General features: G+C 38.1%; 1 long non-coding RNA gene across 2 annotated transcripts in view; it reads left to right on the top strand.

Annotated features, from left to right (window-relative positions):
- Window positions 1–23,834, top strand: part of LOC147995966 (uncharacterized) — a 145,207-nt gene extending 121,373 nt beyond the window's left edge. For both annotated transcript variants that reach the window (XR_015673746.1, XR_015673747.1), the window contains exons 5-6: window positions 20,821–20,897; window positions 21,011–23,834. This is a non-coding gene — a long non-coding RNA (uncharacterized LOC147995966). The remainder of the gene's footprint in view (window positions 1–20,820; window positions 20,898–21,010) is intronic.
- Window positions 23,835–24,327: the final 493 nt, after the last annotated feature.

Genomic DNA, 24,327 nt, shown 5'->3' with positions numbered 1-24,327 from the left:
AATAACTTTCTTAAAAGGCCTTCAACTGCAAGAACTGATCAACAGGAGGCTGGAGAAATGGCTCAGCAGTGCACGCTTCTCTTGAAAAGTCCTGGAGCTTAGGTTCCTAGCATCCATATCAGGCAGCTCACGACTACCTGTAGGTACATTAGAGACCCAGCCTGCTTTACTGTCCTCCAAAGACACTCACACGCATACACAGAAACACAAGCAGACACATAAATTAAAATAAAATAGTCTCTTTTAAATTAGTAAATTGGATGTATCTACTTAAGAAAATTTTCTCACAGAAAAGCCTCCAAAATAGAAAAAGTCTTTGCCACCTCTGACTTTTGACCAAATATTAATATTCAGAATACTGCAAAAGGTCAAAAACTAATAAAATAACAAATAACCTAGTATTAAGTGAAGAAATAAACTTCCCCAAAGAAGTTCAAGTGCCAAATAACTACATTAAAAAAAAGGTTCAACTGCTTTAGCCATCTGGGAAATAAAAGCCAAAACTAAACAGAGATTCTAGCTTTACTCGTGGTGGCTCTCATTAAGTAAATATATCCATGCCTTCAATCCCAGCACTATGGAGGCAGAGGCAAGTGGATCTCTGTGAGTTTGAGTTCAACCGGGCCTACAGAGTGAGTTCTTGGACAGCTGAAGGCTACACCAAGAAACACTGTCTCAAGAAACAAAACAAAACAATCCCCACCCCACCCTATCTCCCCCGAAAGAAAGAAAGAAAGAAAGAAAGAAAGAAAGAAAGAAAGAAAAGAAAAATAAAGATAGAAAAGAAAAGAAACAGGTTCTGATGGTGATTTATTAGGGAGGAGGGGAAAAATTTGCCTTCATGTGATGCCCAGCAGATATAGAAAGCTGTCTTAAAAAAATAAAACCAAAATGTCCACGTGGTCCAGCTGCTCCACTTCTGGTCATTTTCCCCCAAAGCATTAGTCAACTTCTCCAGAGATTTAGATATCTGTAGTTACTGCGGCAAAAGTCACATGTGCTGGAACCATGTGCTGGAACCAGTCCATGTGCTCATCAATATGTGAAAGAGTAAGACAAATGCGGCAAATATACACATGGAATTTTACTCAGTCATGAAGAATAAATGTATATCTTTTTAACAGAAACATAGAATTGGAGATCATCACATTCACCAAATCAACCAGACTCAGACAAGTAGCATGTCTTTTCTCTAATATGGAATTTAAAAAGAAAAAAGAATGACCTAATGACATGAAAATAAGACTGGACCTATTGAGGATATGGAGGGGACTGAGAGTGTTAGAAAGAACACGAGAGGTCACTGTAAGGACTAGACATGATTATAGTACATTACTATGCACGAGCATGGAAATGCCACAGTGAGATACATTACTTGGTCCAATTAATACATTCTGAAAATAAAAAGCAATCTAATTTTAAACAGATAGAAGATCTTATTAGTCAACTTACCAACAAGGGATATATATGGAATGTGTGTGTGGAATGTATGTATAGAATGCATGTATAGAATGCATGTATGGAATGCATGTATGGGCTATATAAGGAAATGAAAAGATACTCCATACCGCAGAGCAGCATCAGGAAAATGCAAAGTAGAGCCAGAATGAAGTGCATGGCATCTATCAGAGCACCCAAATACCAGAATTCTGATGTCACTAGAATTCCAGTGGACCCATGTTCTTTCCAAGTATGACAACTGTTTATAACTCCAAGTGATCTAAAGCCCTTTTCTCGCCTTTGCTAGCACGTATGTACAAGTAGCATATATTTGTACACACACACACACACACACACACACACACACACACACACACTCACCTACCTTACGGTGACAAGATGAAATGCTGAACACTGCAAAGCAGGTAGCAGTGTCACATAACTGAAACTGCTCTTATGACTAAGGTATTTCCTCAGAAGGAAGGAAACTTACGTTGACACATAACCTCTGCATGGATGTTTACAGCAGGTTTATTAAAAATTGCCAAAATTTGGATTTACTTCAGTAGGTGAATGTACAAACTGTATAAACCACAGGCAATAATCCAGAGCTATAAAGAAATGACCTCTCAAGCCGTGAAGAGGTGAAAGTTGATGTGTATTAGTCACAAGGACAGCCAGTGTGAAAATTCAGACAACGTGAAGGAGTGACGAAGACATGCGCCAGGCAGGAGAGGTGACACAGTGGCTGAGAGAACTTGCTGCTCTTCCACACGACCTGGGTTGAATTCCTAGCATCGCAGTGGTAGCTCACAGCTGACTGTAACTCCAGTTCTAGGGAGCCTAATCCTCATTTCTGGCCTCCAAGAGCACTGAATAGACATGGTGCACAAACATACATGCAGGCCAAACACTCATACACACAACTTTTAAATGTATATCATATATTTCATGAAGCATATTAATCTCTTGTAAAAAGTTATTTTGAACTGAGAAGACACTTACCTATACTGTTGGATTCAGGGTGGAAGCCAAGAAAACTCACTTCGGATATGGAAGCTGAAATACATACGCAAGCTTTATTTGCTGAGCATTCAGGAAGGTGGCCAGTTCAGAATCTTACTCACATCCCCAAAGGGAGATTGGACAATATTTTTAAAGGACGGGAACACAAAGCAATTGGGGAGCTAGGAGGAGACGCAGTGTTATCCAATTGTATTTTGATATTATGGTTTAAGCAAGGGAATACCAGAGACTAGGCTCTATCCAGGGAACCTGGCTTCCTAAATTCATTCTTCTAGACATTAGGTCTGGAGCTTAGAGTGATAAGGGGACAAAGAAGTGGGTCAACTGCATATAGTTAATTAGGAGATAGCAGACAATTAGTTATATATATTTTTAATAATTTATGCACCTTTGTTTATGTAACAGCAATTCTATATTATTTTTCAGTTAATAGACAATTAAGAAAACATTTGGAAAAGTAGGGTAGGTGTTTGTTCCTAGGCCTGGAAACATGAACTTGTTTACCCTGCCAGCAAGATGGAGAAGTTGAGATGTCTGGACTCAGAAAACTGTTTGGAACAGAAGCTGTTGAGCTATAGGGAAGGCTTCTGCACCCCTGGAGCCTAAACCTTGAATTTAGTTTCTCCCTGTGATTAAACTGAATCTGAAAATGAAATAACACCACTTAGAACAAGTTTCTTTTGCTTCTTCTCAACAATAGGTTTACCATTTTGTCTCACATCTAAAAGAGGAGGAGGGAGGGGGAGAAGAAAAAGAAAGGAGAACAGTCAAATTGTCCTGATCTTTTAGGGCATTTCAATTCCTAGCTCTGACTAAAAGGCACATGGTCTTCTAAGATGAACTGTTCTACAGATTTAGATTTGTTCAATCTTAAAGTAGACTATGACATTTTTCTTCCCATGGACCCCTGATCATGCTCACAAGAACTTTCTGAGTGAAAACTTGGGCAGAACTCAAATTAACTCTGAGAACATTTTCAATGTTTACTTCCAGCTCAGAAAAGTGCACTGTCATATGAAAAGATTATATACCACCAGGCTTAAAGCAATCACAAGGAAAACTTTTATTGAGGGGTTGTATTAAAGTATATAAATGTCCTGAATGGCCACATGTCCTTGAGGTTCTGACTTTGTGGGCACAAATTCGTTTAACAAACAAATCTCCATGATTGCTCCCAAGGATGATGTTTCAAAGTATTTTGAAGTATGCTCTCAGCTAATATTCACCATGGAAGTTGTTATCATCATGAGAAATGTCAAAATTTTCTGTGAGACACCTACCCTTTCCCAGCACAGACACATGAGAGGGCTCTAACTGATGAAGTTCTCAGTGTAGTCTCCATACCCTTTGTTATGAAAGCCTATAAACCTGGAGAAAAACTCAGAGTGGCTTACCTACTGCCCCCTGTGAAATGTTTGCAACACATTTCCCCCATTGAAATGCCTTTGCAGGTTTTGTGTATTTTTTATTCTTTGAGAATTTCATAGAAGGGTACAATGTATTATTACCATATCCATCCTTCACTGACCCTTCCAGATTCTCTCTGATTTCCCTCCAGGTACCCCTCTCAAATGCATGTTTTCTTCTATTTTCTAAGTATATAATATTACATATTAATGTAATATCCTATTGAATTTAATTAATAGAGTTTTAATGTCTTTTTAATTTTGCAACTTAAAAAGTAATCTCAACAATACTCAACAAAACTGGAAAGACTGGATATAACGGACAATTTTCTAGATAGATCCCAGGTACCAAAGATAAATCAGGATCAGATAAACCATTTAACAGGTCCATAACTCCTGAAGAAATAGGAGCAGTCATTAAAAGTCTCCCAACCAAAAAAAGCCCAGGACAAGATGGGTTTAGTGCAGAATTCTATCAGACCTTCATAGAACTTAATACCAATACTCTCCAAACTATTCCAAAAAATAGAAACAGAAGGAACACTACCTAATTCCTTCTATGAAGCCACAAATACACTTATACCTAAACCATACAAAGACCCAGCAAAAAAGAGATAGTTACATCCAAATATGGAGAAAATGAAATTAAGAGGTTGAATTTAAATTTTTCTTAAAAAATGATTTGCCTCATGGTGATACAAAGTTATCCTCAAAGCAAAAATTTAAGGAACTCTTTCCTCCAATGCCCATTTGTGACTGGTGAAATGAATATCATAAGTGGTTTCTGGTGAAGAAGGCTCAAACATTTCATATTTTTATTTTCACTGGAAAATTTCTGGATTACAATTGAGTTTAGAGAGACATTTGAAAAAGTAAAGTGCTTTGAACTGTGTTTTCATGTGATAATTTTATTTAAAAAAAAGCCCTCTGATAAAATTTAAGGATTTTTTTAAAAAGCTACACTATCCTATTTTTCCAAAAATTCCAACAGTTACTCTAAGTTCTCTCATTTCTATTAGAAATTATTGGTAATAACATTTATTAAGTATTTATATGAACTATGAATGCAATTATTTCCATTTCAGATTTTACTTTGTAATCAAGCAAGCATACTCTTTACCTGATACAAAACTGTACACCAGTGAGAGAACCCTTTTCCACTTAATATCCTTACTTATTTTTCTTGATGCATATTTGTAGATTTCTATTGATGCAAGAGTTTGCAAGAAAAAGAGCTCATCTCTGTGCCTGAAGATGGAATCTTATGAATATGCAAATAATGTTTTGATGTAAAGAAGTTTCTCTTTGGAGGGATGCAGTGCCTTCTTGAGCTATATTGAATATTGGCCATAGTTTAGAACACAAAGCATACGAACACTTGGGGTTGGCTTTCTTGTTACAGAAAGCATTAGTACCGCGGAAAGCGCTCTTCTCAACTTAGGTTGGTGCTTTGTTGTACAAATAAATAAATAACTGCCATTTGATTTTTATTGTATAGAAAAGTGGTGAACCAGCAATCAGAAAAGATGTATGGATTGTCTGCTCTATATGTTATAGTGTCCTTTTTAAAATGCAAATTCCGAGGCACATCTTTTAGCAGTTTTAATTTAACCTGATTCAATGAGTTCAGATGGCTTAAAAATGTTCATTTGGTGAGCTCTGTAGAATAAGCCATTTAAAAAAATAGTATCTTGTGCCGTAAAAATATTCTACTGATGTTCAACTTCAGCTCTAGACAAAAATCTTACACACAAACCCCAGGAAAGTATTGGGTTGGGAACTTAGTAAGAGCAGCCCTGGCCTCTGAAGCTATTGTCAGTGTCTAGACAGACTGATGTGTTCCCTATTCAAGGTTAAAGTGGCCCTCAGCTGGAGAGGACTGCCTCACTCTCACCTTTTCTCCAAATACCAACCCAGTGTTTCTCAAATTTTAGTGCAATCAAAAATACTGGGGATCTTGATAAAAATACAAAGACCCAGGTCCTATCCTAATTTAATGAAACCGGGCCAGTATATTCTTTGTCTGAGATTCTGATATACAGCAAAGTTTGGGAATCAATTCTCTAAACAAAACCTTAAAAGAAAATATCAGGGTAACTAGGAAATAGGTCAAGCAGCTCTAAAATATTGGAAGTATAGCTAAAGTTAAATAGAATAATGTTTTTAAAGAAAGAAAAGGAAGAAATTCTACCTCTGTATGGATTCTCATGAAGCAACAATGAAGTTGCTATTTTATTTCTCACATTAACAATGTAAGAATGAGATTACCTTATATTTAAATTAATAAAAATGTACAGTTAAGGGAACTAGGCCCTTGGAAGCAGTCTATAGTAGTATGTGTAAAGATGAGACAGAGTATTGAAGGATTATGAAAATAGCCAACAATATATAATAGGACATAGCTATATGACTATAACTATGAAAGAAATGGATAAAAAAGAATCCAGCTGACACATTTTGCCCTTCCTATGAAAAGACCGTGCTAAAAAGAAATGTACACTTATTCAAGGTTATACTCTCACATTTAAAGATTTGGAGATAGGCATCTCACATGAAAGAGAATGTGTGATGTTGAGGTTCCAGTGATCTGAAGGATAAATGGAAAGGTGTGGGCTGTAATTAGGAAGGGAGAAGCTAAATTCAGATGGTGAGATAACAACAGAAAGGATGTCTGAAAAAGTTAGAAGAATCACACTATTAACTTTGTACTTGAAAATACATATAATGTATGTAAATCTGCTATACATGCACATACATAGTTTAAGTGAAAATTTTCTAGTGGCTATTGCCCTAAGTCATAGACTATCAAAAGCAAGCAAACAAACAAACAAACAACAACAACAACAACAAAATAAACAAACCCCAACACAAAGTTCGAGAAGTCCTTCTTTGAGTTGTTGGTAACAATTGTACAAGAGACTTCCAAAACATTATAGGCTACTGTCCATGGTTGCCCTGCAGAAGTTGAAAGTAAGCCCCTACTACTGAAGCCACTTTGCACTTCAGAGACAGGACCAAGACGACCTGTATTTGATACAGAAGACTCTTCCTAAAGACTAGCTTTCATGGTACCAGAAGGTACCATGCAAGCTTCCAAGGGCGGGAAGCAAACACCAGTCCTACCTACCTCTGGTAACATTAAATCACAATGACAAGCATGGTTTGATAATCCTAAGGGTACAATAGTGGCACTCATACTTTTGGTAACCAACAGCTTTAAATGGACTTTGCTCCACTGAACAAGAGGAAGATCATGCCTGGTACTGGAAACCTAGCCAACTCCCCAGGGCTAGGGAAGTAATAGATCTTGGAGGAGAATTGTTCTATAACCACTTTACTAAACCAGCATAACCTCTAATTACATTCTAGGCTGTTATCTTTATACTCACAGATAAGTATAGTTCTTAGCTTTCATCAAAGGAAATTCTCTTTGCATCAGATGGAGACTGATACAAAATATCACAATTGACCAGAATTAACAATTTGGTTAATTCTATTATCCAACTAATTTATCTATACCACAACTCCTACATCTAAGGCTCAGAGATCATTGTTGAACAGGAAAGTAGAAAGATTTTATAAGCTACCAGAGCAGGATGTTTTCAATCAGTTTGGGTCTCCCAGAAATGATAGAGAGGGTCCAACCAGGAAGTGTCACTAATATTGTTTCCAAACAAGGATGAACCAATATACACAGTTTAAAAGACCTCAGGCTTATCCAAGGAACTACACACAACTAAAGAATGCTGACTACAAAGAAATAGTCTTCCCTAGGGAAGAGAACACTAATTGTTTTTTCAATATCAACAAATATGAGTAACATAATATAGACTATGCATGTTGTATACAACAACAATTAAATATGTAACAACAACTAAAGAAAAAGAGGCCACAAAACAAGGGCAAAGATGGGATTATACAAGAGGGACTAGAGGGCACAAAAGAGTGAGGAAATGATGCAGTTTTATTATAACCTCAAAGACAAAACAAAATTTAAAGAGCACACACCCAAATTTTAGAAAAAATTACACATGATTTTCCTTATTTGATTGTTAAGCTAAGTAAATATTTTTTAATTCATTGAAAAATTTTTACAATGTATTTTGACCATATCCACCCTCACCTTCTTTCATATCTACTGCACCTCCCTACCCCACCCAACGTTCAACTTTCTCCTTCTTCTTCCTCCTCCTCCCTCTCTCTCTCTCTCTCTCTCTCTCTCTCACACACACACACACACACACACACACACACACACATTTACTAGCACATTGCGCTGTCCATATACTCTTTATATAATTACATCCACTGAACCAACCAGAAGTCACAACCCTTCAAGAAAATGTCCTTTCCCTTCCTCAGAAGCCATCAAATATCTATAGCTCTTCAACTGGTTGGGTGGGGTTGTGCTGGGTACTTCTTTGTCAATTTGACCCACAAACTATCTGAAAAGAGGGAACTCCAACTGAGAAAATGCCTCCATGAGATGTGGCTCTAGGGCATTTTCTTAATTAGTGATTTATAGGGGATGGGAGTGTAGCACATTCTGAATGGTGCAATGCTTGGGATGGTGGCTCTAGGAGAAAGCAGGCTGAGCACGCATTATCCTTCATAACCTCTACACCAGTTCCTGCGTCCAGGTTCCTACACTGCTCTTGTCCTCACTACCTTTGATGATGAACTTTTGCTATATGTAAGCCAAATAAACCCTTTCCTTCCCATCATGCTTTTGGTGATGGTGTTTCTTCACAGGAATAGTAACCAAAACTGAGACAGGCTTCATTAATATTTCTATGTTAGAATGGCTTAATCTTGTATGAGTTTTGTGCAGATAGCCACAGCTGAAGTGAGCTCATTAGTGTAACAGTCCTGTCAAGACCAGAAGACACTTTTCAGTTGGAGTCCTTCAAAATCTCTGGCTCTTCCAATCAGTCCTCTTCCTTTTATAATAGACCTGAGCACTGAAGAAGGGGCATGATGTACATGTTCCATTTGTGGCCGAGAACTTCGCAGCCACTATAATTAAACTCTAGAATTATTTACTGGTTGTGAGTTTCGGCTTTTACTGTCATCTATTACACAGGAAACACCTGATTAAGTCTGTGAGCTGTTAGAATCTACAGGTAGGGAAGTGCAAATTCTGAGGGTAGCATAATAATATAGCACATGCTAGCAAGTTTTATGTGAACTTGATACAAGTGTTTGAAAAGGGGGAGCCCCAAGTGAGAAAATGAGAGCAGATTGCCTGAAGACAACAAGAGTTCCTGTCTCTAGTTTTGTGCCTTCAGTTCCTGTTCTGACATCTCTGGACGATAGACTCCAAGCAGTAAGATGAAGTAAACTCTTCCCTCCCTACATTTATTTTGATTATTGTGTTTTTATCACAGCACTACAAACTCTAAGACATTATTTAATAAAATAATACAGTAGGTTCATTCCTGGGGTCTGTGTGCTGCTATTCATAGGTTCTCAGCCAGATTTACAGCACAAGGCATGAGCTTCCTCTGTATACTAGGAGGCCTGTATAGCCAGCCTTAAGTCCAATAACAAAGCAGTTGGTTGTTCCCACCCTAACATTCATCCTACCATTGAACCTATGGGCACATCGAGCCATGCTGGTTCTTATTGCAGTTCACAGTCTCAGAGTTTGGTGAGAGTCTTGATGCCTGGTCGCTCTCTAGCAGCTTGTATACAATGTTCCAGCACTTTGAGGACCTGCCAATATGTAGCAAGCTTAGTAAATACTTAATCTCCATGTCCTGTGACCAATGTTGTGGTGTATTCAACAATTTATTCTTACCATTAGATTTTGATGGGCAACTGACAACAATGGTAATAGCCTGCACTGTTTTGGGAGTATCTGGGACACATCAGACAAGTTAAGGGAAGATAACATAAATCGTATGAGTAGGATGACTCCAATTAAATTTATATATTCATAATGTATATCTACATGTGCATATATGTATATATAATTACACACACACACACACATACACACACACACACACTCTTAAGTTTTCACCTGGCTTTTTCAAATCTCCTCCTGCAATTCTCTCCTCTGCCCCACTCTGCTATCCTTCTCCTAACTTAAGTCTTCATTCATATTACTTTCCTTTTCCCCCACCATATATCTCCTGACCTACTATCTACTTCCTTTAAGACTTTTTCCCCTCTCTCTATGAATAGAACCTTTCTATTTCCTGGATTCTACAGGTACTCCAAATTAAACACACAAGTCTAAAGATTTAAATCTAAGATCTACATATGAATGAGGATATGCAATGTTTGTCTTTCTTGGTCTAGGTTACCTTACTCAAGATACCATTTTCTTGCAAATCTCTTCAGCTGGAAACAAAGTACAATAATAACATTTACATGTAAATGGATGGAACATCTTTTATTTATTTTAATTTTTATTTATGAATGTGGGTATGGTCAGAGGCCAGAAGTGGACATTAGATGTCTTGGAGCTAGAGTCACAGTTGATTTTGAGCCAACATGTGGGCGCCAACTCGAGTTCTTCAGACTCTTAAATGTTGATCTATCTCTACAGCTATTCTAATTTTTGTTGTTGCTGTTGTTGTTTTGTTTTGTTTTTTAAGTTAAAAATGAAGATGGTGAATATATCTCAAAGGTAGAATGCTTGCCCTCGGTTTGATACCTAGTATTATCAAAAGTCTCTCTGATAAATAATGAACAAACTGTTATATATCTGCAAAACAAAATACTAATTACCAGCAGACATGAATGAGCTACCAAGTCATGAAAATACAAGGATAGCATGTAAGTGCATATCATTAACTGGAAGGAGACATTCTAAAAGGGATATGTATTATATAATTTCATCTATTTAACATTTCTAAGGCAGGAACAAACGTAAGAAAAAAATGGAAGACAAAAACCCCAGTGGGTTTAAGATCTTTCAACAACAGGTAGTTTCATGCCTGGAACTGGAAATCAAGCTAACTCCAAGGATGAGGAGTCATGGATAGGAGAAGAATTGACAACCACCACTATATTAAACCAGCACAATCCCTAACTACATTGCAAATATGTATCTTTATACTCATAAATAAATAAGTATTCCTCACCATGGAAACTTTTTTTTGCAATAAAGGAGAGCATCAAAGAGAAGGGTCAGAGAAGGGCACAGAGAGAGAGAGAGAGAGAGAGAGAGAGAGAGAGAGAGAGAGAGAGAGAGGAAGAGGCTGGCTAGAAACACATGGAAAGAGAGGAAGGGGAGAAAGAGAGGACAGAGGGAGGGAGAGGGGAGAGAGAGAGAGAGAAGGGAGAGAGAGACACACAGAGAGAGACAGAGATAGAGGGACAGAGACAGACAGAGACAGACACACAGAGAGAATCCTAGTCCATGGGCTGGAAAGTTCAGGGATGTGGGGGGCAGGGTATGCCAAGTAGGACTGAGGGGTGCTGGGAGAACCTGCTTTAATATATAAAATGTGCACCTCAGTCCCTTGTCCCAGGGTCTGAAATGAAACATATGGAACTAAAGAGAGAATCTTTAAAAAGAGAAAACACAAATGACTAAGAAGAAATGTTAGAAAAAGTAAATGAAAACTAAATCTGAAGTCGGACACTCCAGCTGTGACTAGCACTCCTGGTGTCCAGATCTTTTAATATCAGTTTCCAAATAGAGGAGAAAGAACTACGTAGAGAAATGACCAACTCTGGGATTACGGCAGGAAAATCCCAAGGTGACAGTGACCCCCAGAACATCCAGAAAGTAAGACATGCTCAAATAACCCATATCAAAACACACCATTGTGGACACATCAAAAGGACAAAGCAGTTAATCAAAAGTGTCCCAAATTGGCAAACATGAATCTATAACAACGTAAAATGGCTACATATCTATATGTCCTGTATGTAAGAATTCAAGTTAATTGACCTATACTTTCCTCTAAGAGATGCAAGTCCCACTCTTCTTAACTGTGGCCTACACTCTGTCTTATAAAGGATATGCAATGGCGCTTTGCTTGTGTTGCTTTCCCAACTTTATAGTAGCAGAGGATGGACTACTTCTACAAAATACTAGTAACTCCACAAAGCTCCAATGCTATTGAAAAGGAGGAAAGTCTGGACACTGTCACAGTCTAGGGCCTAAGGAAACTCCAGAATGAACAGAAATGTCCTGGATTGAAGCCTAAACAGAGAAGATGACATTAGGTAACTAAAGAAATCTCAGTGGGGCCCAGAGTTGGGTTAATAATACTGTATCACCATTTGCTCTTAATTGTGATGGATATGTTAGCCTGGTACAAGATACCTGTGAGAAAACTGGATACAAAGGATTATTTTGTAAATTTAAAGATAATGCCCACATTCAAAACATCATATATAAAAGAAGCATGGATTCTTTTTAAAAATTATTGATTCATTTTTATTTTACATGTATGTCTGTATAAGGATGCCAGCTCCTTGGAGCCGCATTTACAAACATTTGTGAATTGCCATGTGTTTACTTAACGTTGATCCTCTTTCACCACTAAGTCATCTCTCCAGCCGTGGAACATGCATTTTTTTAAAGGAATAGGACTCATTTATGACTCGTTACTTTGGGCCAGGAAGCCTGAGGACTGAGTAGCACTGATTACCTCTCATTGAATCTTGATGTTCCTACTGTTCACAGCTTCTCCATATTCTCTTCTTTCCCTTTCCTGTGCTGTCTCTAATTCACAAAACTCTGCTGTTTTACAAAGCAAAAGCAGTTTGTCGTTAATGCCCCTTTTCTTCTATGTATGCTAATCTCTGACTTCAAGATCTCAGTACCAAGCCTTTCCTGCTTGGCTACCTCCACCTAATCCTCTCTGCTAATACACTTTCTCTTAAAAATAATCAGCACTTTACACTTCTTTTATATTAATTACATTCCAGGCAAACCTTCTTGGGATTATATTTTTACTACTTAAAGAGCAATGCACTAAATGGTTCACATTTCATTAGAAAAATTCTAAATAATTTTGAAATAATTCACCAGTTGGCAGAGTTACAATAACAGAAACTAAAATAAATGCACCAACCTGTTTTGCATAGCTTAAGTAAGAAAGGCTCCTTCAGTGGAAGGAATTTGGAACACTATAAGAACAACAACAATATCAACAACCAGATCCCCCCATAACTCCCAAGAACTAAACCACTACTCAAAGAGTACATATGAAGAGACCTATGGTTCCAGCTGCATATGTAGCAGAGGATGACCTTATCTGGCATCAATGGGAGGGGAGCCCCTTGGTCCTGTGGAGGCTTGATGCTCCAGTGTAGGGGAATGCCAGGGTGCTAAGTTGGGAGTGGGTAGGTGGGTGAGGGGAGCTCCATCATAGAAGCAGGGGAAGGGAGGTTTTTGGAGGGGAAACTGGGAAGGGGGGCTAACATTTGAAATGTAAATAAATAAAATAACCAATAAAAAAGAAGGGCTCCTTCATTTCTGAAATATAGAAATTCTACTCATTGATCATTTTTTCCTTTACCACTACTAGTATGTTAGCAAATGTTTGATAACAGGAAACAGGATCTAAAAGAACAAAACAAACAAAGTAGCAGAAAACAGATTTCTTTCAAGCTACTAAGAACACCATGAACCTGAACCAGGGTGTGCCGCAGTCCATTGTTCTTGTCCACATAAGACTCGCACCACAAGGGGTGCATCTGCAATGGGCTCCAAAGTAATTCTGAGTATTTAACATTAATTGGTTTTGGTTTTGTTCTGAAAGAGTCTGGAGTCCAGACTGTCTTCAAACTCCCAGTCCTCCTACCTCAGCCTCCTAGAAGCTGGGATTACAGGCATGTGCTCCCTGTTTGTTTACCCTTGCTTTTAGTATAATTAATTTTATTCTATGCTCTTGTATGCACAGTCATGCACACATGCACATGGCATGGTATGCATATGTGGAGGTTCGAGGATAATTTATAGGAGTTGGTTCTTTCCTTCCACTATGTGGTTACTGAGTATTGATCTTAGGTCCCCATGCTTGGCAGCAAGCACCTCTATTCAGTTGCTGACCTCAACTTATTTCAGTTTAGGCTTCTCATCAGCCTGCGACTAGGTTGCCTGGCCAGTGAATGCAAGCATACTCCTGACTTCACTTCCCCAGCACTGGGGTTACAAGTGTGTGCCTCCTCACCAGGCTTCCTTTTCATTTATTCACAGGGTTAAGTTCTTACGCTTGTAAGGCAAGCACTTCAGTAGCTGAGCTATCTCTCTGGCCCTAATGCTAAGTTTAATTTAAGTCTAGTAATGGTTATACTTTAAAAATGCTTTGAAATTTTTCTGAAAACTCCATAATCAATTATTTTAGGCTAATATACTACTGCCTAATATGTACCTGGGAGATAATGTAATTTTGACAAGGATACACACTTTCGTGTTAGATTAAAGTACAGGAGAAAAATACTAAAAGGGACAAATCTCATTTTCTGAGTTACTTATCAATAGTTTTACTTTTAACTAATGTAAAGTGATCACTTATATTTATATGGTACAGTGAGACATGTTTATGTATATATCTTATGTGTGGCCAGGTCAAGGCAGCAGGCATATTTTTCACCTTAGGCATTTATGGTTTCTTTGTACTAGGAACCTTCAAACTTTCCTCTGCTTGTTTTTTTCTAACTCATTTAACTATTGTTTAGCCTGGTTGTCTCATTGTACTGAATAGAATATTAGATGCTAATTCCTCCCATCCATCTGGACAATATGCCCACCCACCATCCTCTTTCCAAAGGCATCTGGAAACAACTACTGTATTCTCTATTGCTTTGAGATTAACTTAGTAGCTTCTGTAATATTCATCTTCCTATGCCCAAGTTAGCACATCTGTCAGTTCTATTCTCATTACTTTTAGTGGCAGAATTTCATACCTTTTAATGACCAAATGTCACAATATATGTGATATAAAATATTTTATTTATATATAAATTTCTAATATACATTAATTATGTATTAATAAATGTAAAGAATGTATTTATTCATATAACTGCATATTTTCTGTAACTACTCATCTTTAAAAGACAAGGTCAATTTCATACCTTAGTGATTATGAACAATATTGTGATAAATATGAGAGTGGGAAAAGCACCTCAAACCACTGGTATCATTTCTGCTGGATACATACAGAGTAGTGAGATAGATGGATAATATAATAGTTTAATTTCTTGTTTTTTTTTTATGAAACTCTATGCTTATCTCAATACTAAGCCTTGCCTCGATGTTTGAATCATGAGAAATACTCACAATATTCATTTGTTTTCTCATCTGTCAGGCCTGCAACTTTCCATAGAAAGAATAAAGAAAGTGTTGCTGGGTAAAAATCTGTAGTTGCCTTTAAGAGGGTAAAGACAGGTCGTATATGCCTCATGAGTTCTAAGATACTGAAGTCAGCTTGAGAAGAGAAGAAATGAGGTTTTCATGCAAAGGTCAAAGATTCAAAGTATCTATTATCTCTGCCTGTCTGTCTGTCTGTCTGTCTATCTATCTATCTATCTATCTATCTATCTATCTATCTAATCAATCAGTACCTATCATCTTTCTATCATCCATCTATATCTGTCAATCTATCATCTATCTTTTATCATCTATTTATCCATTCATCCATCTATCTCTATCATCTATCAATAATTCTGTGTATCTCTATTTATCAGCTATATATTTGAGCTGAAAACTCCAGTGAATTAGTTCTTGCAGATTATACTACATAAACAAATGCAGTTTTGAAATAGTTTGTAAAGTACATTTTTTTTGTGTATAGTGGTGCTATAGACAGTCAGCTACTGGTTCCTCCACCCTTGATCTTCAGACTCTGTATTTAGCTTGCAGTGGCAAAGTGCTTAGTGAAATGTTTGCCAAACAAGAGAAATGTACATATTCCTTCCAATCATTGTCCACTGTCTAATGTATCTGTCGTCTCTCTCTCTCTCTCTCTCTCTCTCTCTCTCTCTCTCTCTCTCTCTCTCTCTCTCTCTCCTAAGAAGTGAAGTGTGGACATCTACTGTACCCTTGAGTTTGAGTTACAAGTAGATTGTGAATCATCTGAACTGAGTGCTAGTAACCTAACTCTGGTGCTTTGTAAGAGCAGCAAGGGCTATAAACCATCGAGCCATCGCTGCAGCCATGGAATGTTAGAGTTTTGATGAAAAAAGATGTCCTCAACCATTTTAGATCACTCGACTAGTAGCAGGGCCAATCAAAGCAGGTCCAAATCAAAGCTTACTTGGTGTGTCATTAACACTGAGGGAAGATCTGTTCCCACTCTAGAGGGTCAATCCTACTTGGATTTAGAACAGAGAGGAACTTCACAGGCAATATTATCATGCACAGTCTATGTTGTTTCCTATGGCATGTTTTTTCCTTAACAGCACTCCTGCAGTTACCTAGTATAAGTATTGTTTGCATGCTTTATATAGAATATCCTTGATGTTTCTGTGGGACTGGCCTCTTCACACACATATTGTGATAATTTTGCATCAAAGATAACATGATTTTGGAATCCTGTTCCTTTGTAAAGTCTGCTTAGCAGCTAATTCATAAACCATCCAAAAAATCAGCTGTATTAGTCATACCTTGATTTTCACCTGAAATAGTTTTATCTAGCTTGTGACTGCTCAAATAGGATGTGTTTCCAAACAATTTCTGGTTCTTTTAAATATTAAATCCATGAATTGACACCTTTGAAGTTATTTAAAGAAATTTGCCACAGGCTTTGAAATTCTAAAGACAGCTCCAAAAGTATTTTCGGTAGTTGCAACAACTTTGGTCTACATCCTTCACTTTTAAAGGAAAAGACTGTGAAAGAAAATGCTTACTGGATATTTTACCTCAGATGAACCTGATCTTAAATCGCAAAAACAAAACGATTATAATGAATGTATATAAGGATTTAAATAGTCAATACATCCTTAGTGTGAGAAATATATCAGACTATGTCATTGTTTTAATCATCTCAGTTGGGACTTTTGCATTGTACATCAAGGTAATATATGCATTGTTTACAAAGCATGATTGCTGAATTACCTTGTAGAATGCTGCAGAACATGGCAGACCCCTTTCCATGGTTCTCCCTATTTCAGTCTTTTCCCCTGATTGACGTCTGTCATTTAGCTGAACCTTTGAACTTTGCCTTCATGTTTCTTGTCAATCTCCTTGCATGGGCTCTTTTTCTTCTTTCATGTGGCAGTCTGAGGTATGGTTTACACATAAATTATGAAATTGCTCGTGTTGACTTGAAAGATATGTTGAATATCTAGATCACTTCCTTCCTTCTCTAGGGTACATATGCAATCTTGCTATACCTTCATTCTCTCTAAACCTAAACTCCAGTTTAGTGTGTATGTAATCATGACAGGAAACATTACCCATGTGCCATGTATGTTGGCGGTAAGAGAATAAACATGGCTGTTCCATGTAGCCATGGAAGATTTCTTTCTCTTTTCTTCATAAATATAATCAGAATCACTAATTTTAGTTTAGCATATTCTTTTTCTGGACACTCATGCATGAGTTAATTTAGTCAGCAACATCTACAGTTCTTCACAGAGTTTATTTGTTAATGAAAATTGTCACTCATAATTTTATTCTTCTCATCACTCATCATTTCTTTCCTTTTAGTATGTAGTTTCATGGGTGAATAATGTACAATGATCACGTTCATTCCCCATTGTCTGCTTCTGTTCACCCTCCTGCTGGTCCCTTTCTTCTTCCCAAGCAAGTCGCTTTTCTTTTCTCAACTATTTCTTAGTCTAGACTCCATATTATTTTTCAGTGATCGATACAGTTTTGTTCAATAATACTCTATTGTGTGTGCATATATATATTATGCACATATATGTTATTTTAATTTACCCATTCATATGTTAATGAACACAGTCGACTTAAAGACTTTGCTGCTGTGAACAATGCCATTATGAATGTGGGCGTGCATGCATCTCTACAGTGTTGTAACTTTGATCCTTGAGATACTAAGGAATAGTATATGCAAGACAATAGTTTGTTGAGGAATCTTTATAGCAATCATCATAGTGATTAAACTTATTGAATTAACTTATATTTCCACTGCATGTAGGGCTCCCTAAACCTGCATCTCCACCATGATTTGTGTGTGTTTATTCTGCTGATCATCTTCTGAGTAGACAGAGATGGACTCTCAATGTAGCTTTGTTTATTTTTATGGTGCTGAACACTTAGGCCTTGGACTTTACATCGACGCACACAATCTACATCAATGTAGCTTGATATGCATTTTCCTGATGACTGAAATGCTAAATATTTTTTATGCCTTTATTGGGTGTAATCTCTGGGCTAAAGAGAAGGCGAGATTTCCGGACAGAACAGGAAGAAGGAGAGGATTCGCAGGCAGCAAGGAGCTACAGACTTGTAGGTTCCTGGGGCACCGATAGTTTGTGGCCTTTGCAGCCACTGAGGAGGCCAAGGAGGATGGGGCAGGGTATTCTTCGTCCAGCCTTTGAATTTTCTGGTCAGTTTTGAAATATAAAAGTCTCTAGTGTTTTCCTTTCATGGGGCTAAAGGGAACTGGGTGAAATGGGGTGGCCATTGTGGCACCAGGCAAGCTGCAAGCTGCGACCAGGAGAACTAGCATAGGACCTGAGTGTGGTTGGTGGTCAACAGGGTAGCTGCGGGGGTGGCTGGTTGGTGAAGCATGAGCAGTGGCTCTGGGCATTTGCAGGAGCGACATCACTGAGCAGCCAGGCAGGGCCAGCCAGAAGTGTGGTCGTCAGAGAGCAAAGGCCAGCAATATGGTGGCTGCTGGTCCCAAGGGCTAGCTGGACCATGTGTGGCTTCCCTAAATGGAGCCAGCAGTGGTGTGATCTAGGAGCTATGTTGTGAGGGGACGCAGCACTGGGCAAGGAGACCAGGCAAGGAAAAGTGTGCTTCTTAAAATTACATGCAACATGTTTATACCTCTTTAAGAACTGTTCAGTCAGTTGCCCATGTGCTGACTGGGTTATATGTTAGTGTTTCATTGTTCAAGTTCTCTATGTATTATTTTTCTTAACTGAGAATTTATACACAGCTCACCCCAGGTATGTATTCTAAATAGTCTAGTCTTAGGTCAGGAGCTGACCTATGTTTCCTCCAATTCTTTATACAGAACTCTCCTTGTGGCTTTCCTTTCCACACAGAATTATTTGTGTTTGAGGAATTTCACTTGTCATTTCATACTGCTGTTTCCTTAGCTAGAGGAGTATTATTCAGCAATTCATTGCATATGCCTAGACTTGGACATTTCTTCCTCTAGTACTTTTCAAGTTTTAGGTCTTACTTTAAGGTCTTTGATCTATTTTGAGTTGACTTGCTTTATGAGAGAAGAATCTAGTTGCAGTGCTTGACAGATGTGTATCTGGTTCCCCCGCCAGTACTTGTTAAAGGAGAAACAGGAGACAAGTGTTGACAAGTAGGAGGGAAGAGGAGACTTTGTTCACCACTGTTGGGAGGTGAATGTGTCTAGACACTATGGAGGTCAGTAGGCAGTCTTCTCATCAAACCCAGAACAGAACTAGAATTTGACCCAGCTGTATTTTTCTTGGTTATATACTCTTGGGTGTATACATACATTGTACTTGTACATACATACATACACACACCACACATAACACACACATACACTCACCAAACATACACACCACCACCACCACACACACCACACACACACACACACACACATACCACACACACATACCACACACACACAAGACACACCAAACACACAAACCCACTCACACACACACATCACAGACACACACACGTTCTTAAGTCAACATAACAGAAATACTTGCACACCTGTGTTTATTGCTGCTGCACTATTCAAAATAGCTAATAAATGAAACTAGTCTAAATGTCAGTCAGCAGAGGCATAAAAAATGTGGTGTAGATGAACAGTGGAGTATTTATGCAGCCATAGAGAAAAATGAAATAACGAAATGCAAAGGTAACTGGGGGAGTTAAAATTAAATACTGCATATTTTGTTTTATGTCTAGAATCTAGATATAAAATTCATAAATATAGTTTTCTCTGTGTATATGTGTGTGAGTGTATATGTGAGTATGCTTGTGTGTGTCTGTGTGAGTGTGTGGATATGTGTGAGTGTGTCTGTGAGTGTGTGTCTGTGAATGTGTTTCTGTGTGTGTCTGTGTAAGTGTGAGAGTGTGGATATATGAATGTGTGTGTCTGAGTGTGTGTCTGTGAGTGTTTGTGGTATGTATTTGTGTGTGTGAGTGTGTGTGAATGAGTGTGTGTATTTGTGTGTGTGTTTGTTGTGAGTGTGTGTGTTTGTGTGTGAGTGTGTGTGAATGTTTGTATGTGAAAGTGTGTGGATGTGTGACTGTGTGTGTCTGTCAATGTGTTTCTGTGAGTGTGTGTGAGTCTTTGTGTGTGAGTATGTGTGAGTGTGTATGAGTGTGTGTGTCTGTGAGTGTGTTTCTGTGTGTGTGTGTGTGTGTGTGTATAGGTCATGAGACTTGGAAAGGGGATTCTGAAGGTGAAAAGAAGCACCCTGGCCAAGGAAGCAGGTAGTCTAAGGGCATATTCACTTTCTTCTCCTCTCTCCAAATCCATTCCCCCAGTCTTATGCCCAGCTCTGTAACAGGCCACCTGCTGGAACCTCCCCTTCTCTCTACTCTGGGTTCTAATAGACCACACTGATATTCCCCTCTGAAATTCGTCTTCCCACTTATTGCTTAATCCAAGTCCCCAAATCTATCAGGCATTCCCTTGGAGCCCTTAGGCCTCTCGAGCCAGAGAAGCAAATGGGAGAAGTACAGATTTCCCCCTCCCTCTCTTCTCTAAATTCAATCCTTCAGTCTCACGTAACTCTATAACGAACTACCGTCTACAGACTCCACTTCTCTGCCACTATCTTCAGAGGCTCACACAGATTTTTTTCTCTAAACTTATCCACTACTTACTCTGTTATCCAGGCCTCTTACCCGGGAAGACATTCCTTGGGAACCTACCAACCAAGCGTGACAGACAAGCAATTAGGCCAGCAAAGCAGGTAGGTGAACTTCATATCGTCACCCTCCCTCCATGTTAAATGCCTGTGTCTCACCCCAACTCTGTATCAGGCTAACTGTTGTGTACTCTCTTCACTCTGTGCTCCATTTTCAGGTGACTAAGAAGGCACTGCTGGTCCAGCCTGCTTTCCTCCACCTGTGGACCACCTCTAATCTCCACAGCCCACCCTCATTCTTAGTATCAGCTCCCAATACCTATAAAAATATTATCTCTAGACCTTGCCCCTCAGAGGCCACACCTATCAAGATGCCAGAATTTCCCACCAGGCAACATACAACCACCACACTCTCCTAAGGACCAGAGAAGGCAACAGAGACCAAGGAACAAAAAACAAACTCAACAAAGACAAAAACAAATATAAACGCTTAGAATTTTAATATGTGCAAACCCATATTCCTAGAAGCCAAAATAAAAACAAATCAATACCAGGCAGAATAATGTGACTTCACTACAGCCCAGCAACCCTACCTCAGTAGACCTGAGAATTGCAACATAGCAGAAGGACAAAGCAAAGAAGATGAATGACCATTATGAATACGATATAGGTTCTTAAAGAAGAAATAAGTAGCTCCTTTAAAGAAATTTACAAACACCAAGACAAACAGTAGAAAAGAAAGAATAAAACTGTTCAAAACCTGAAAGTCAAAAATGGAATTAATTGGAATTAATTTGGTCAAAAAACCAAAACTAAAGGAAATCTGAAAATGAAAAATTTAGGAAGTTCCTGGGCAAGGCTCACTGACAGAGTACAAGAGATGCGAGAGAGATTCTGAAGTTCTTGAAGACTGGAAGGAAGACACAAATACCTTAAATGAAAGAAAATGATAAATCAAAAAAAAACCCTCCTGTTACAAAACATCTGGAAAATCTGGGGCACTGTATGAAAAGAATGAATCTAAGACTATTAGGAATAAAGGAAGGAAAAGAAATCCAGGTCAAAGGCTCAGAAAATATTTTCAACAAAATCACAGAAAATTTCCCTACCTTAAAGGAGATGCCTATAAGGGTAAAAGAAGCTTATAGAACACTTAATAGACTAGACCAAAAACCAAAGACTTCTTGGCACATAATAATGAAAACATTAAATATACAGAGTGAAAAAGAATGTCAAAAGCTACATAGGAAAAAGACAGTAAAATATAAAGGCTGGCCTCTCTGATTTCTCAATGTAAACCATAAAAACCAGAAAGGCCTGTAGGATAGATGTTCTATAGACTCTAAGTGACCATAAATGGCAGCAAAGACTACTATACCAAAGAAACTTTGAATTACAATAGATTGACAAAATAAGACATTCCATAATAAAACCAAATTGAAGCAGTATCTATCTACAAATCCATTCCTATAGAAAGCACTACAAGGGAAACTCCCACTTAAACAGGTTAGTCATACACACACACACACACACACACACACACACACACACACACGCACACAAAACCCAGAAGAACTCAAAGATCCCAGGCCACAAACCAATAAAAAGGGAAATCTGTGCATATACAGACACACACACAACTACTACTACTACCACCATCAAAACCTACTACAATTAGTAGCCTACTTGTATTATTACTACTACTATGAGTACTAATACTATTACTATATAACAAAAAAAAACCCAGAAATCAACAAACACTGCTCCTTGATTTCTCTAAATATGAATGGTTTCAATTCCTCAATAACAAGACACACATAGCAGGATGGATGCAAAAACGGGCTCTATTCTTTTGCCACATTGAAGATACACACTTTATCATCAAGGAATCAATCTATCTAAAGATCCAGCTACACGACTCTTGAGCATATACGTAAAAGATTATCCATCCTGCCTCAAAGAAACTTGTTCAACCATGTTTATTTCTGATAATATCCAGAAATTGGAAACAACTTAAGATATCACTCAATAGAAGGTGGATAAAGAAAATGAGCTGTATTTATACAATCAAGTATCACTCAGTCATTTTAAAAACAGCATCTTGAAATTTGCAGGTAAAGGGATGGAACTAGAGAAAAACATTGTGAGACCAGACAACTAGATTTATAAATAGGTGATATTTATACATCGATTATATGTGGGTATTAGCTGTGAAGTCAACAATAATCAAGCTATAATTTGCAGAACGAGAGGATAGTTTTGTAGTAAGGTACTGGAGATGCACATAGAGCTAGTTAGGAAAGAGAAATAGAGTAGATGGTTATGGGTGGATGGGGCACTGGAACTGGAGGATCAAGTGGGAAGGGGGAGAGAAGAGGGATGAGGGAGGAAATATGAGGAGAAACAGCTAAAATTAAGGGCCATTTAAGGGATGGTATGGAAAGCTAATACAGTAGGAATGCCCTAAAATACATACAACTATGAAGGGGATTTAAATAAAATAGCCAAATAATTGCAGTGACAGAGCCCCAGCTGAATAGCTCTGGTCACCAAATGAAACTTCCATTATTGGGGTTGTGTTACATCCAATTGATTTGTTGGTCAAAGGGATCAACTTATGGGAACTCCCAAACAACTTAGGCTGTTACCAACAAGTGTCTTGCTCTCCACAGACTGATAGTAAATTCACAGTACTGAAAACAACCCTTACACTGTGCATGGAACAATGGAGCTGGTGCTTACACAGAGTCTTAACTCTTACATGCATGTGTCTTCGTCATAGGAATGTACTCTGCACGCCATCAAAAAGAAACATAAACACAAACTCAGCTACAAATTCTTCGATCTACAATGGTGTCCTGCCTGCAAGATATGCGAGTGCAGTAGCAGAAGAAAGCTTATGAGAATAACCAAAGAGTATCTGCTTTGACTTACAGGCCACTCTGTGATGTTCTATGATGTTCTTTGTAAATGAGTAGAACCAAGCAACCACAGCCAAGCCCTGAGGAACTGTAAAAAAAAAATAAATCATCTTTCCTTTCAGCTGTCTATTCCAGGTATTTTTGTCATAGCTACAGTAGACTAATCTCTAATAATAATCTAGAATAACAATAAAAATATTTAATATTTGTAAAATCCCTTCACTTTTGATACCATTGATCACCCTTTAGTCACAGTAGTACTGGCCCATCACACTTTCCGTCTTCTCATGGCTTGAAAAAAGTTCAAAGGTCAGACATCCAGTCTCAGAAAGACGAATATCACACTTTGTTCCTCATGTGTGCTCCCTCTATATGATAGATATAAAATTATATATGTATAGATAACATAAAAGTAGAAGAAACACCAAGGGATAAATGGAGAGCGAAGGGCTTGAAGGGTAACAGGGTCTGGGAAAATGTACTCAAAGTGCACTACATCAATACATGAAAATAGCTCTGGATGATAAAAATTTAACAACAATAGAATAAGCACCCAAGCCCTATTTCCCCAATCTTTTGTAAAGATTTATCTAAAAGAAGAACTATTTTTTTCC

Source organism: Rattus norvegicus, chromosome 2 (genome assembly GCF_021556685.1).
Source record: "Rattus norvegicus strain SHRSP/BbbUtx chromosome 2, alternate assembly SHRSP_T2T, whole genome shotgun sequence".
Classification (NCBI taxonomy): Eukaryota; Metazoa; Chordata; class Mammalia; order Rodentia; family Muridae; genus Rattus; species Rattus norvegicus.
Note: the sequence above shows the minus strand (reverse complement) of the source record. Positions and strands in the feature narration are given on the sequence as shown.